The sequence below is a fragment of the Lactuca sativa genome, chromosome 5, assembly GCF_002870075.4.
Source record: "Lactuca sativa cultivar Salinas chromosome 5, Lsat_Salinas_v11, whole genome shotgun sequence".
Classification (NCBI taxonomy): Eukaryota; Viridiplantae; Streptophyta; class Magnoliopsida; order Asterales; family Asteraceae; genus Lactuca; species Lactuca sativa.
Genome location: NC_056627.2, coordinates 231,011,257 through 231,027,412, shown reverse-complemented (window position 1 = coordinate 231,027,412; position 16,156 = coordinate 231,011,257). Strand labels below are relative to the sequence as shown.

The following is a 16,156-nucleotide window of genomic DNA, read 5'->3' as shown; positions in this document are numbered from 1 at the left end:
TTTGTTTTGCTTATTTTGAACTTGTATAGTACTTTGGTCTTGATAATCACATGTTTTAAGATGTCTTAGAACATACATTTACTAATCATGGTTAAGGATCTCGGCTAGATCATGATTTTTCACACATATTTATCAAATAAATTCAAGAAATCACACATATCATACAAAAACATATAAATCTACACATTTTACTTGTATTCTCCCCCATAAATCTTGTAAAAACCGAAAATAAAGGGGTATGAACTCACCTTTGCTTGTTGTTTTCGATTTGAAGAAGAAATGGAATAACTTTGATGTTATTCTCGTCCCTAGAAAGCTTCTTGAGAAGACTTTGGCTTAGATAGATTCTAAGAAGCATGATCATGAACTTTCATGAGTTAGGAGGAGATTTATAACAATTTCAAGAAGCTAAACCATGGATCTAAGCATTAACTTACCTAGAGTGATGATTTTTGTGGAAAAAACTCCCTGAAATGCCCTAGATCTCGAAAATTTTAATGGAGAAACAAGAGTGTTCTTTGAGAGTGTTTGGAGAGAATTTTTGAGGTGTGTGTGTTTTTCCTTTGTGTTCTCGGCCGAAGAAGAAAAACAGAGGGGAGAAAAGAGAGAGAGTGTGTGAGGTGAAATGCATGGAAATATGAGAAGAATGCATGGATACCCCATGTATAATTATGAGGTGGCACCATTAAAAGTCAACTCTTTTTCCCTTTTTTTTAGTTGGGCCGAGAGAGGGAGAAAGGAAAGAAAGACTTGGGCCTTTTGTGTTTGAATCCATAATATGAAGCCTTACTTGATGATTTTCGGCCCATTGGGCCTTTAGAGATGGTTCACGGCCCAAAAAAAATTAGGGTATGAGTTTTATGGCCCATTTGGGCTAGTTAGATTTATTATGGCCCAATAAGGCCCATTAGAGACAAATTAGTCCATTTTAGATCCATTATGGCCCAAAATGTTAAGTTTCATGAATGTGGGTCTAGTTAGGGCCCATTTAAGAGTTCTAAGTCCAAAATAGTCAAATTGGAAGCTTATTGGCCCATTAGGCCCAATAAGGAAATCCTAGCCCATAATGGACCTAAACCGAGATTTCTAGGGTTTCCAATTATTTGTTGACTATTTGAAGTGTTTGATGAAATTTTGTTGTCATTGAATAAACATCATACATGCTTTCAAGTTTTAATCACCTTGTTATCATTGTTCAATGTTTACAAAGCATCAAAATTCCTAGTTGTGACAATTTTGGTGTATTAAAGCTTAGATCCTGAAAGCCTGAGACATTATTATGGATAAAGTTAGAAACTTTATCCATGTAAACATCATGGTGATTCAGATCTAAAGGTTAGAGACTTGGACTTAATGGATTTATCTAAGAAATATGCATTCTTGGTCCCTTTGAGACTTAAAATACTAGATCCTGGTTGTTTGGACCATCCTAATGGATAAAGTTGGAAACTTTATCCATTATGAAGCTATTTAGGAACTAGATATGAGGTTATGGACCTTGGTCTGAAGAGATTAAGCACTTTTCCATATATATATATATATATATATATATACACACACACACACACACAGAGGGAGAGAGAGAGTGTGAGTGAGTGAGAGAGATAGAGAGAGAGAGAGAGAGAGAGAGAGAGATTCATTTGAGACCACTATATTTTATAAGACATGAGAACGCAATCCTAGCCACTCATTTTGGAGATCAAAAAAATTAAATGCAAAATAATTGAAAATTTTCTAAAATTATTTTTTTAAACATTATTTTCGTCATTAATATTTTCCAATAAAAATAAAAATAAAAGTAAAAAATTACCATTTTTTTGAAATATCTGTAAAATATTCAAATAAAATATTCTAGTATAAAAAATACAATGAAATTGTTAGAATACTCACATATTCAATTAGAATATTAGACTATAAATATTTAAACAATTTTAATAGAATATTATAAATTCTAACAATTTTAGTAGACTGTTAGAATATTTTAATATATCTAATAGCTTTAGTAGAATATTAGATTATTCTAACATTCTAAAAATAAAATTTGAATATTTACAGTGTAATATTTTATTAGAATATTTCACGTATATTTAAAAAATGGTACTTTATTTATTTATTGGATAAATAAAATGACGAAAATAATAATTAAAAAAAAAAAGAATTTTCGGATTTTTTCCATCTATTTTGCATTTAGATTTTATTTATCTTTTATTTTTTGATCTCCAAGATAAATACTAAGATCGTGTCCTCATGTCTCATAAAATTAACATGGTCTCAAATTAACACACACACACACACACACACACACACACACACACATATATATATATATATATATATATATATATATATATATATATATATAAAATTAGGTTCAAATGAGAATAATTGAGAATACGAGAACAAATCTAGGGCACATATTTCCTTTTGTCGCAAAACCTTCCTATGTACCGACGCAAGTATACGTATATTCTCAAGTGATTATTCATATATTAATATTATATGTCTCATCGTCCCGGTACGCTGGATCGCTTAAGCGACAGATTTGTAATATGTGCTAATATACTTACCTTTATATTCAGATATGAATATTAAGTTTTTCTGTAGCGCTGGTACGCATGAGGGTTTTGCGGCAAAAAAATGTGACCCAAAATTTTCTCACATTCTCGATTTCGTAATTATTCTCATTAGAACTTTCCTCTCTCTCTCTCTCTCTCTCTCTCTCTCTATATATATATATATATATATATATATATATATATATATATATATATATATATATATATATATATATATGAGAAATTAAATATTCTCCTACCTTTTGTTCCTACAAATCCTCCTACCTATTTAATTTCATTAAATGAGCATTAAATGTTACACATGTCACCATATTACAAATCTGTCTTGTTAATATATTTTTCATGTGTTTATGTCCATGTGTTAATCTATGATTGGTTTAGGTAACACCGTCTGTCCTTAGAATTGATTACGATTTTTGTACTAATATTTGTGATTGTAATCTTGCTGATTATTTAGGCTAAATCTTCTTGTAAACTTTTTTGAATCAATCAACGAACAAAGCGTTATATTTAGATAAGTGTTCAAACATTACAATTCCTCTTCATATTTCTTCATTTGGATTCTTGACTCTCAAGCATCAGAATATTTTTGCTCAAATATTTGGGGAATCCTAGTTCTTTTTTCACCGTAGATCTAAATTTTCTATCTTATATCTATTTTCTAGTTTATGATATCCAATTCACTAAAGTTGCTTGTCAAATTTTAATCCTATTTTCAAAATCAATGGCGAATTTTAGTATATCAACAATGACCAGTTACATAAATCCACTTGGATCAGGATCAGCAAAAAAAAGCTCCATTGTTATTGCCAAAGCACTACGATCATTTGACAAATTGGATGGAAGTCTGTCTCACTAGAATAGATGAGGACTTATGGTGTTCAACTAAAGAATCCTTTCAATTCTAATGTTGCAAGTGGTTTTGGTCAGGACATTGATGTTGTTCTTATGGCTACTAAAAACAACAATGAGAATGATGAAAGGTGTATGCTTGAACTCCATGATGGATTTCCTCCGTATGTCTATTCACATGTTGGTGGTTGTAAGAATTCTAAGAAAATTTGCGACAACTAACAACAAAAAATTCTTCTTTATAAATATGAAAATCTAATTTTAGTTTTTAATTGAGAAATCTCCAAAAAAATCCTGAAATTTTAGTCTAATTTATGAAAAAGTCACAAACTAAATGTTATTTACAGAAAATCACAGAATACCGGTTAAAATTTCGAAAAAACTCTTTTCGGCCGGTTTCGTAGATTTTGTCGGTATTCTGTCCTTTTTCGTCAGTTTGCTCAAAATTTTGGGACTTTTCCAAAAATTACATAATAACCAAAATATTGGGACTTTTTTGAAAATTACCATGAAATTAATGGATATTATTATTAACAAATCATTTATAAACATAAAAAATATTTTTATTATAAAAAAAGAAAATACATTTGTTGCTATTTTCTAAGAATAAATTAGTAGTCTAAGTACTTTATTGCTTCATAACCACTCAAACTCTCTACGTTCTTCCTATGTATTGTTGTGGGTATGATGGTGAGATGAACTTAGTTAGCATTCCTCTAATGTTGATGTTCCTCTTATGTTGTTTAACCTAACTACCAACCAACATTCATACCATACATGTTAACAACCATCAGCTAACACACATCTATAAAATGTGAAAAGTGATAATTTATATGGAAACAAGTGAAGGGTTATTATCTATTTAAATTGTCATTCAAAGTTTACTTTTCACTCTCGATAGATGTGTGTAATTTTATGGTTGTTATCGAGTAATGTTTGGAGGTTAGGTGGTAGTTAGGTTAAAAAACATAATGAAAGATCTATATGTTCGTGTAATGATATTTTCTGATAACACGTGATCATATAGCATCATGTCTAATAGCACGTAGACACTTATTGATTGTGTATTAATAAATATTATCAACTCTTGTATTGGTCACGCCTAACAGAGTACTTCTCATTATGACACCCACAACGATACATAGGAAGAACATAGAGACTTTGAAGTGGTCAACAAACAATAGAAAAATACATAGTCGATCATTCTATTCCTAGAAATTAGCAACAAATATATTTTCTTTGTTTATAATAAAACAAATTTATGTTTATAAATGATTTGTTAATAATAATATCCATTAATTCCATTGTAATTTTCAAAAAAATCTCAATATTTTGGTTATCGGGTAATTTTAAGAAAAGTTCTAATATTTTGAGCAAACTAACAAAAAAGGACAGAATACCGGTTAAATCTACGAAACCGGCCAAAAAAATTTTTTTCAAAGTTTTAGCCGGTATTCTGAGCTTTTCTGTAAACAAAAAATAGTTCGAGACTTTTTCATAAATTAGACTAAAATTTTAGGACTTTTCTGAAGATTTCCCTTTTTAATTCATCAAGTTAACAAATTAAATGAAAGTAGCAGCGAACATGGTATGGTTTGTTCAATTTTTACTAAAATCGATACCAAACCGAAGAGTTCATTTTCTTGTTTAATTTAGTAGAACCCAAATCGTTGTGTTTTTTCGGTTTCATTTTTTTTTATATGGTTTTTTTTGTTGTAATTTTAATTTTCTATGTTTTTTTTTTTCATTAGTCAAGCTAATAAAATTTAATAATAACAATTGACAAATAATATACTAAAGCGAATACCGAACAACGTAAACAAATAATCATTATCGATCTTAATCTTTGATATAAATCGTAAATACATATTAAATAATTTAAATTTAACATACCTAATCAATTACACTTATATGTAAACCATCTCCATTTTACGTAGGTTAGCTTAGTTTTATTTTTTCTGCATTTGATATATAGAAAACCCAAACCATTGCTCTTTCAATTTAGATTTTTCGTTTTTCACGGTTATATTCAATTTTTTCGCACACCATTTTAAGAAAGTATAATATGGAATGTGAGAAAAAAAATAGAGAGTTAAAAGATAGCCAAAAAACACTAGTAATAACAAAACATACTTGGGTTAGTAATATTAGGCATTATTAATGATACATTAATAGATTGTTTTTCAAAATATGAAAACTGGTCATAAACAATTGTAAGACATTGATTAAGATTATTAAAATACATGTGACCTTTGGCATTAAAGTTAATATTATATTGTTTTAGATGGTATTATTGAAACCCTAAACCAGTTAAATTCCACCTCATTTAAATTAGACACCCTTGAATTTAAATCATGAATTCATCAGTGTCCCAAATGTATGATTTTGTAAGGAAAAATAACTTTTATCGGTTCAGAATGTCTCATTCCCAATTTATTGGTTATTTTGCCCAAAAAAAAAAAAAATAGTTTATTTTCTTAAACTTACAGCATTGTTAGTTTATTTAACATCCCATAAAACAAAACCACCAATACGCGCACTTTAGATGAATCTTGCAATACATTGCTAATATGCGCCCAATGGGTGTGCAATGTCCCCACGCACCCTTCATCGCCTATAGAAGCAGTACACACACATACTTACAGTATGATAGTGTGGTCCATGGATATGGGTTCAGTTTTTACTTCCAAATACCACCCTACAAAGCACACACACAAACACACACTTAAATGTGTGTTTCGTTGGTTATCTTCATAATGGTGATATTCTGAAAGTGGGAGATTTTTTGAAGCGAAGATGAAGATTGAGCTCGATAAAAGTCCTGAGAGTCATATTCTTCCACAGCTTTCTTGAACTTTCATAGTTCTCAAGATTTCTCATTTTTCGTGAATTTTCTTTTTGGATTCCTTTTTGAGAATTCAGATAATTAAACGAAGTTCAAGAAAGTTGTGGGAAAATATGACAATTCTACGGGATCCATGATTCTTCTTAAATGTCTCCATTGCATTGGGTAAAGGTAGAAACTTTTTTCTCTTTCGAGTTTTTTCATCTTTTTCATGGTAGATTCAGAAAATAAATTGGGAAAATGGGTAGTAACAAATATTTACCAAATTACCAAATTCTCCCCTCCTAAATTCTAAAATAATCAATCATAAAATTGTCGACTTAATAATGTTATATGTAACAAAATAACCATTATTTCTTCAAAATTTCGTGACTAGCTATCATTTTCGGAAGGTAAGTTGTGAAATGCATAATTGTTCATCAAATAAAAAGAAAGTTCAAAATAATAAAATAATCCTTTTTTAATTACTATTTCGAAATTGTATATAATATTAATTTCGAGTTGTAATAACAATTCCCTAATTTCAAAATATAATATTTGTTAATAACTTTTTTTTAAAAGTTTTTTGGTCGGAATAATATCAAGAATTTTGAAATCTTGTAATTGAGTGGTTGCAAAATTGATATATCAAGCTTGTGATTGATAAAAGAAAAACCAGTTTAGAATAATAAAACATCATAAAATAATATTTTTGTGTTTATTCCTTCCAAAAATACCCATATTACACCTATACATTGTTTTCAAGACCTTAATTTAAAGACCTCAGTTAACTTTAAATTATTTACCAAAAGATAAACAAGAACATATCCAAACTTAAATATACTTCTATTTTATTATAATTAACCAAATGTATGAATTACTGATATTATATACCATACTACTAGTTAATTAGACAATACCCATATATGAAACCGAAAAAGTACTATGTGTAAACAATTGTTAACTAGTTATATATATTGACATTATTTAAAGCATCTCAATCAGCATTACTATTTGTTCAGAAAAAAAAAAATTATAATTATTATTGCTTTTTCTTTTTCATTTTTCAATAATGGAAAGGAAAAAAGTAATTATGGCTGTAAAAAGAAAGTATCTCATGCATGGGGATGTACTAAGGTATGAATAAAAGGAGAATCTCTTTTACTGTGGGAATGAATGTAGAGTAGAGTGTGGGATTGAATGATCTGAATAATATGAGATGATTTTCTTTTTGTTTCTTTCTGACCATTCAATCAAAACTCTGATACACCCTTGTGGTGGGGTGCAATTGCAGACAAGATTCCCCCAATCTCCGCCGATCTTATGTTCTAGGGTAAATTACATATAAAAGAGTGTACTAAAAAGTAAAAGAACGTAAATTATAGGTGTGCATTGGTAGGTTTTAAGGTGAAACCAAACCCAAACTCATAATTTGGGTTTTTAAATCCAATGGGTTTTGGTTTTTGGGTTCATGTGCTCGTTTTCGTGTTCAACTCATAGGTTGATGGGTTTTCGGTTTAAACCTGTGAATTTGCGTTTTAATCCATTTTCCAGCAATTCTAAATAAAATGATACAAATTCAGTGTGTCGTCTTTGAATTTAGAGTCTGAGATTATTTATCTTGCTTTCACATATCATTAGGTGATTTACTGATTTAGGGATATGGTTCGCGCCTGATGTAGTCGTGCTCATACTTGTGAGATGTAGAGATAGTGAGATGAAATGAGCCTTAGTAAAGGACAAGGACGGGGTTTGGCCTTTGAAACTTTATTATATTTTATTGTTTTGATAAAACATATAAATTTATTCAAATATATTAAATAATTAATAATATGTATATTGGGTCGGGTTCTTGGTTTTGGTCAGTTTTAAACCCAATGGGTTGGTTTGGTTTTAGTGGATCTATTTTGAACCCAAAACCGAATATAAACCGGATTCTTCGGTTTTGAAAAATCTAAACCCAAAACCGATGGTTTAGGTTTGATTTTGGATTTTTGGTTTCAGTTTTATCGATTTTTGTCGGTTTTCGGTTTTGATTTTGTTCAACCCTAGTAAACAACATGATAAAGTATATATACTGCTTTTTAGGATTAATATTTGGTGATTTATGTTATAGTCTTAGGGTGAAGTTTATTTTTCATGCTTTATGACCCAGTTCTTAGAGCATTCGGTGTGATCAAATAGATTTAACATCAATTTTGTGACATCTTACATGCCACATAAGCAATGATGTTATAACACCAAACAATGAAATGTTTTCATGTTATAACACCAATATTTTCCATGTCATTTTTTTTGAATTTTTTTCGAGTTTGTTTTTTTTCTTTTTCGTGTTTTTTTAATTAATAAAACAAATATATTTATAAAACAAAAAGACATAATTTTTAAAAACTAAAATTAAGGTTACAATAAAAAACATTAATTTTAAAAGATAACGTTTTTTCTTAGTCCTAATTAACCCAAATAACATTTAAATTAAACCTAAAACCATAACAATTTACTACTAATCCTACTTACCTCAAATACTTCTTCATAATTTGATCCTTCGTTGTTTGTGTTTCCACCGATGGTTGTGTTGGAGGTGGTGGTTGCGGTTGTGGTTGTGGTGGTTGGGTGATTGGTTGTTGCATCAAATAGAAAGCCGAGAACAGATTTTGTTGCAAGTATGAGTTTCGGCCAAAAAGATTTTATTGAAGGTAATGTGAGTTAGGAAATTGCAGTGGTGGTGAAGCGGGATTGAAAAAGGCTCATTGGTATGAGATTTGTGGTGATCTTTGAGACGATAAAATATTGAAATAATTTTCGTAACCGGCAAATCCGTGAGGCGAGGTTGTGTTTGGTTATGTGTTTTGGTTTGACGGAGGGATGTTTGGGTTTTGATCCTTTTTTTTTGTTGTAGAAAGTATGAGATTTTATAAAATATAGAGAAAAAAAGAGAAATGTGTAAAATGGGTTAATGTGTTGTATTTATAGTAAAAATTTAAAAGTATTTTTTTTTTAATTTAACCGTTTTACAACGGTCTAATATCCAAACGGTACATTTTTTGCTCGTTTCATCCGGACAAGATGCCCATGATAAGCAACACAACGAGTGACAATGAGAAGAGGGCGATGTTCATCTCGTTACGGTCGCGTTATGGCCGAGCCACATAGGCAATAAAGACGTTGCACGTGTCCATACCGGGTGCTCTTACATTACTATTATATTAGCTTTTGCATTTTTTTTTTACTTTCATTTATCTAATATTACAATACACACGGAAACTCATATTTCTCATCATTTTGAATTCATATAATCTTTTAGTTTTAAAATAAATATAAAATAATTAAAATTATATAAAAGTAATTCAAAAAAATATTAAAAACATACAAAATTAAATTACAAACTACATAAAAAAAATTTTGTACAAATCTTTATGCATGAAATACAACTAATGAGAGAGACCTAATCCATCACACCAAACACTTCACTCCGTCCATTCTTATAATTAACTAGGCGAATGTCCGCGCGTTGCGCAGAAACATCTATATACTTGAAATCTTTATAAATATATGTTTTTTAAATATAATAATAACATTGTTGTTAAATTTGATATAGTAATTTGTATAGTATTATCACTACATAATCTCAATCATTTGAATAACTTCTACCCCCGAGTTACTCATGAATAAAATTAAATATAATATATGGTTTAGTATTATTTATAGTTGTTGTTATTGTTAATTAAGTTTTTAAAATTTATTTGCTTAACGTTGTAATTTATATCATTATAATTATTTAAAACATCACATATTATTTTTTTGATATTAAAGGTAACAATATAATCATTTATACAGAGTTATTTTTAATCTACTTATTTTAAAACTTTTAGCGATTATAAAAATATCTTTAAGAAATATTTAGTTAAATTGAGATTAGAATTTAGTTTTGCATTTAGCACTATAATTTATCACTTTTAACTATTCACAAAATATTCTTTGGCTTTTTTAAATTGAACTGAAATTTATATTTAAGTTGACATTGTAATGTTATATTGAAATTCACAATTTAAGTATCTTGTCCAAAATGTTCAAAAATTGTAGCTTTAAACTCATAATGGTTTACATACAACAACATATTAAATCTAGTAAATTAAGTATAATATGTTAAAAATTATAGACATGACTTTATAGGTAGAACTAAAGATATTATTTTAATATCGAAATTTAGTTTATTTATGATTACACTTTAGGTTTGATATTTATTTAATCTTATTAATCAACTTATAATCATTATTAGAAAGACACTACAATTTATCACTTTTAACTATTAAAAAAAGAGAAAATTGCAAATTTAGCCAAAAAGACTAATTACTTTGTAGAAAATAGCCAAAAAAAATTGAAGTTGCAAATATGGCCACCAAAATCGCAGATGAGAATGATCCATCTGCGATTTGCCCATCCCATTTGCGAATGTACAAGTGGCTAAAGCACATACATGCTTTAGCCACTTGTACATTCGCAGATGGGGTTTTTGTTTTTTTTTTATTTTTTTTTGTGTATATATAAGGAAGAACCAGGCTAAAATCGCAGATGGACAGTGTCCATCTGCGATTTCCTCTCAGTTTGATCTACGATTTTATGGTATTTTTTTCAATTTTTTTTAATTTTAACTATGAAATCAATGGGTTTGACTACGAAATAACCTTATTATATATAAACTTTTGTAGAAAATTATCAGTTTACTTGTTATTTCTTTAGGAAATTTCTTAAAAACCTCTCTAAAAAAGATGAATGGATATATGGTTTGTCTTGTAACCGGCGAGAGATGGCAAGTTATTGAACCAAATATGGAATACGTATATCCATAGGGAGGTATTTCTGAATCCGCTTTGATATTTTCTGAGTATATTAGTTATAGTGATTTTTTATGTTTGGTGAGAAACAAAATTGGTTTGTTAGAAAAATATAGAATTAGTCTTCGTTTCCATCATCCTGATTTGAATTATTATATAGCCATGGTTGAAGACATGGATGTTAGAATGTTGATAAATGTAATCAAATGTAGTGGAGGAAGGGTTGTGAAAGTGTTTGTGGTGGTTGATGAAGGAGATGAGGTTAATGAGGCTGGTTAGAGTGGAAATCTGGATGTTGGTAATTTATGCAGCTATAAAGGGAGCAACGATCCGATAGGTACTTTCAATACTCCTAGTGTACCTCAATTTCACAGTGTTGCTGAAAATGTTAATGTTACTTATTCACCTATTCACTATGTTGATCCTGAGAATTACAAGTATGTTGGTGATGATGATGTTGGTACATATCTTAATGACGTGGGTGGTCGTTGTGTTGATGTTCCTGAACAAGAAGTTAAAGTTTTGAAAAGGGTTGTAGTAGATAAAAGTAAAAAGAAAAAAATGCATCAAAAAGATGAAAAAAAGCATGTTTACGGGGATTATGTTGATGTTGCCGATGTAGCTTCAGATATAACCGACTTAGAAAGCAATTCAGATGGAGATGAGTTGGGTGATGAAGTTAAAGCTAAGTTTCCCGATAACCTTTTTTATGGTATGCCCCCTCTACCAGATTATGCAGTTGATATTAACGAAAATATCCCAACACAGATGGTAGACATCAATCTTCAAAAGATTGAATATAAGAGTATATTTAATAACAAAGAACTTTTATAGCGGGCTATTGGTACAAAAGTGTCTCCGAGAAGGTTTTTCAGACGAGTACAAGTGCATCCACCAAATCAAGGTATGAAGGTGTGTGTGTTTCGGAAAATTATTCTTGGTTACTAAGAGAAAAAGCAATTAAAAATTCTGATGGAATTTTCCAAGTAACCAAATTTGTTGATGTACACACATGTTCTTCAACAATTTTGCAACCTAATCATTGACAAGCAAACAAATATGTTTTGGGAGAATATCTTGCTGATGTTTTGGCTGAAGATTATAGTAGAGTTTATCGGGAAAAAGATATTATTAATGATATGAATGCTCAATTGAATATCAATATCTCATACCATCAGGCTTGGCGTGTGAAAAATTATGCATTGTTGTTGTTGAGGGGTACAAAAGAGGATTCTTTTACCAAACTTCCGGCTTATTTCCACAATTTGGTCAAACATAATCCGGGTACGGTGACACATATTAAAACAAATGTTGATGATCGCTTTGAGTTTTTGTACGTCGCACTTGGTTGTTCGGTTAGTATTTTAATATTTTAGTATTTTTTTTTGGTGTATTTGATTAGATATACAATGTATTGTAGGTACGCGCTTTTGTCAATTTTTGTAAACCGACCCTTGTAGTAGATGGTGCCCACCTAAAGGGTGAGTTCAAAGGTACCATGTTACTTGCAGTTACTAAGGACGGACAAAACCAAATATTACTGGTTGCATATGGTATATGCCAAAAATGAGTGTACAGATTCTTGGACATGGTTTTTTCAAAAACTACGTGATTCCATAGGCAATATGGAGGAGCTTACAATTATATCTGATAGGTTTCCATCTATAGCGACATCCGTTGCCAACATTTTTCCTCACGCTCATCACATAATATGTGGTGTCCATTTGTTTTTCAACATTGTATCTAGATTCGGGAAAAGTAAGACAGTTAGAGGAATTTTTTGGGAGGATTGTAGGGCATATACAGTTGATGCATTTGATGTTGCTATGGAAGTTATGAGAAAGACAAAAGAACCAGTATGGGAGTACTTAAAAAGTATAAATCCAGAAACTTGGTCTACGCACATTTTAAAGGGAAGCGTTACAATCTTATGTCGTCCAACAGTGCGGAGTCTATAAATGCATTATCTAGACACGCACGTAAGGTGCCGATACTTATGTTGATCGATTTTTTTCGTGCGACAATGCAACAGTGGTGGTTTCAAAGACGTAACTTCGCAGGTATTAGGTTAATTTTTAATATTATTGTTTTATTAAATGTTATTGATCTTAACTTCTTCATTTTGTGTATTTTTTAAGCGGAAGCAACAACAACACTCACTCCTTGGGCCGATGAAATTGTAAAAAAATATATATATACTTTTAATAAGTGGGATGTTCGTATGATCTCAAACACGAAATGCGAGGTCAAAAAGGGGGCACAAAATTTGATTGTTGATTTCCAACAAATGACATGTACATGTAGGCATTGACAACTTGATGGGATACCTTGTGGTCATGTCATAAGATGTTTAATAGTCAACAATTATCAAGACTGCTCAAGGTTTGCATTAAATGCTTACTTTACCGAAACACAAAGGAAAACATATGAGGAATCACTAAACCCTCTGCCAAAGTCATCCGAATGGGAGATCCCCGATGATTTGATGATTGTTAAGCCACCTATAATGGATAAACGTCAGCCAGTCAGGCCAAGAAACACAGACCGCATTCCATCCCAAGGCGAGGGTCCAATTAGAAAAGAGTGTTCTACATGTGGTCATGTAGGACACACGAGACACAATTATACTGGAAGGGCGTCCGGTAGTGGAGCACGTCGCATGACAATTTCTACTACAGAAATGGTATTTAATATTGGTGGTTCAGCGAGTTGCTCACAAACCTATGACGCTGATTTTGATATAAAACAACCTTGAAATGAAGAGTTGTTAAGTTTTTATGTATTGTAATTTTTTTATTAAATCTTACAAGACATTGTTATGCTTTCATATTTTAGTTAACTTTGCAGATTATAACAATTAATGAAGCTTTTATATTATAATATTTAGTTTGCGGATTATAACAAGAAATGGAGCTTAACGGTAAAAAAAAGTTATTAAAAAAAACAACAAACTGAACTCATGATAATGTTACAACATTTTTGTAACTAATTATTAAACTCAGGGAACTGCAATGGGTACTTCTCTTTCTCGATTGTTATATAATAATCCCTAATTCTCATTTTATCTTCCAAACGATCCTTTTGCGCCCTAAGGTGTATCATCTGCTCGTCCTTCTCAGCAAGCCATGTTTCAGTCGTTTTGATTGTTTTCTTAGTCTTTTTTATCCATTCTTCATGCTCTTTGATTTTATATATTTTGAGGTCTATCCATTCTTGAGCTTGTTTGCATTCCGATGCAATTTCATTAACACGTTAAGTGAGAAGTCGGGATGACTCTTTGTCCTGTTCTTGTTGTTCTTCAGCCTTTTTCAATTCTTCAAAATTTTCATCTGACATATATGGGCCCGCTGAAGAGGGTGTAAAAAAGGGGTCGACTGAATCATAGTAGTAACAGTCTACTTCGTTGCATGAGCAAATTTCTAAATTTTGTGAAGAACTCATAATAAGGTCGTGATTATAATAAACTAGTGCTATTAATGGTATTTATACATACTAGTCCATCCGCAAATCATAGTCTAAATGAAACCATTTCGTAGTCAGAGTTGTAACTGACAATCAAACTTTGAAATGACTACACATTAACGACAAGTGACTGTAGTAACCTGCAAATCGTAGTCAAACTCTTAAGTGACAAGACATAAATGATTGTTTGACATGATAAGTCACTGCAGTAACCTGCAATTCATAGTCTTGTATTTATTATTATAAATAGGTGTTTAAGCTATACTAACCAAATACCCATATCATCTAAACGAAATCAACACCCATATTTAGAAATGTCGTCGAATGAAGTACCTGGTTCCAACTCTAAACGACCATGGACGAAAAACAAGGTGTTGGTTCTAACACGATGTTGGCTAAGTGTTAAGGAGGGTGTACCGTTACTTGCTCCCCCACATTGCCTAGTAGGTGATGAATGGACACGCATAACAACTTTGTTCAACCATGAGATGGGAGAAGGACAACAACGACAACAATCAGATGTTGTTAGTAAATGGATGGATGTTAAGGAGAAGTCACATGGTTCAATCGAGCGTGTAGTTATGCGAAAAGTACCAAAGTTCGTTGTCAAGACGAGGAAGAGTTCTTGGAAGTTGTTAAAGATTTTTACATCTTGGAGCGTGAAGGCAGAGACTTCGAATATGAAGACATTTGGAAGGTTGTTAAAAATAAACAGTATTTCATGTAGACCAATCTATTTTCCATTATAAATAACCCATGGACCTGTTTTTTTATTTAAATGTTTTGTTTGTAGTAATGTTTTAAGTTTAATTTTTCATGTAATGGTTGTTAGTTTAATGTTTTAAGTTTAAGGAGTAGAGTTGGAATATTTGTAATGTTGTAAGTTTAATGGTTTATGGAATTGTTGTTAGTAATGTATTCTAAAGTGTCGTTAACACTAATGCAACGAGCATTTATTAATTAAAATTAAACAGAGGAGGTGCATCCAATACAGACGTAATACATGAAAATAACCTAGTACACCTATTAAATAGAAATAGATATTAAATAAACGAGACATATTTCAAAATATTCCAAGGGGCTTCAAACTGGAATTCCAACCCGTCACTTAATGACTTGTATTCCTCCTTAGCAGCTTCCAAGATGTCCTCCTCAGTAGCATTTAAACGGGTGTCATCAATTTTGGTATAAAGATCATTGAATAATAGAACTTCGGTTTTCATTTCATACCATCTTGCTAAGATGTCCAGTTCGTCACGATCTTTTGTTGTAGTCCTTCAGTTTTCAGCATTGAAGATATTGGTTAAATGAGTCCAAAACATTGGATCGTTCAACTTGTTGGTCTTGTACACATGAATATATGCACGTGTAAGAACCAAGAACTCATCATTGCTCCATGGTATTGAACTCTTTTTTAGTGAAACAAAGAGATTAAATTTTCAAAAAGAATATATGAATAAGTGTAACATCGTTTAGTAAATTGTTTTTTGAACTAAATTTCAATTTATAGTAGTTTATACACAATATCGCAGTCAAATATTCTAATTTGTCTGCAATTCATAGTCCAACTTAACTGAAGAACGCAGTATACTAACTGAGAACACAAG

At 30.7% G+C, this 16,156-nt stretch overlaps 1 long non-coding RNA gene across 2 annotated transcripts; it reads left to right on the top strand.

Moving 5' to 3' along the window:
* Positions 1–5,884: 5,884 nt before the first annotated feature.
* On the top strand, positions 5,885–13,969 carry LOC111881853 (uncharacterized). 2 transcript variants are annotated; one of them, XR_002846950.3, is made up of 3 exons: positions 10,763–12,442; positions 12,508–13,147; positions 13,226–13,969. It is a non-coding gene; the product is annotated as an uncharacterized LOC111881853 (long non-coding RNA). The 2 variants fall into 2 exon arrangements; XR_006192644.2 differs by having other exon boundaries at positions 5,885–13,147.
* The last annotated feature ends 2,187 nt before the right edge of the window (positions 13,970–16,156 follow it).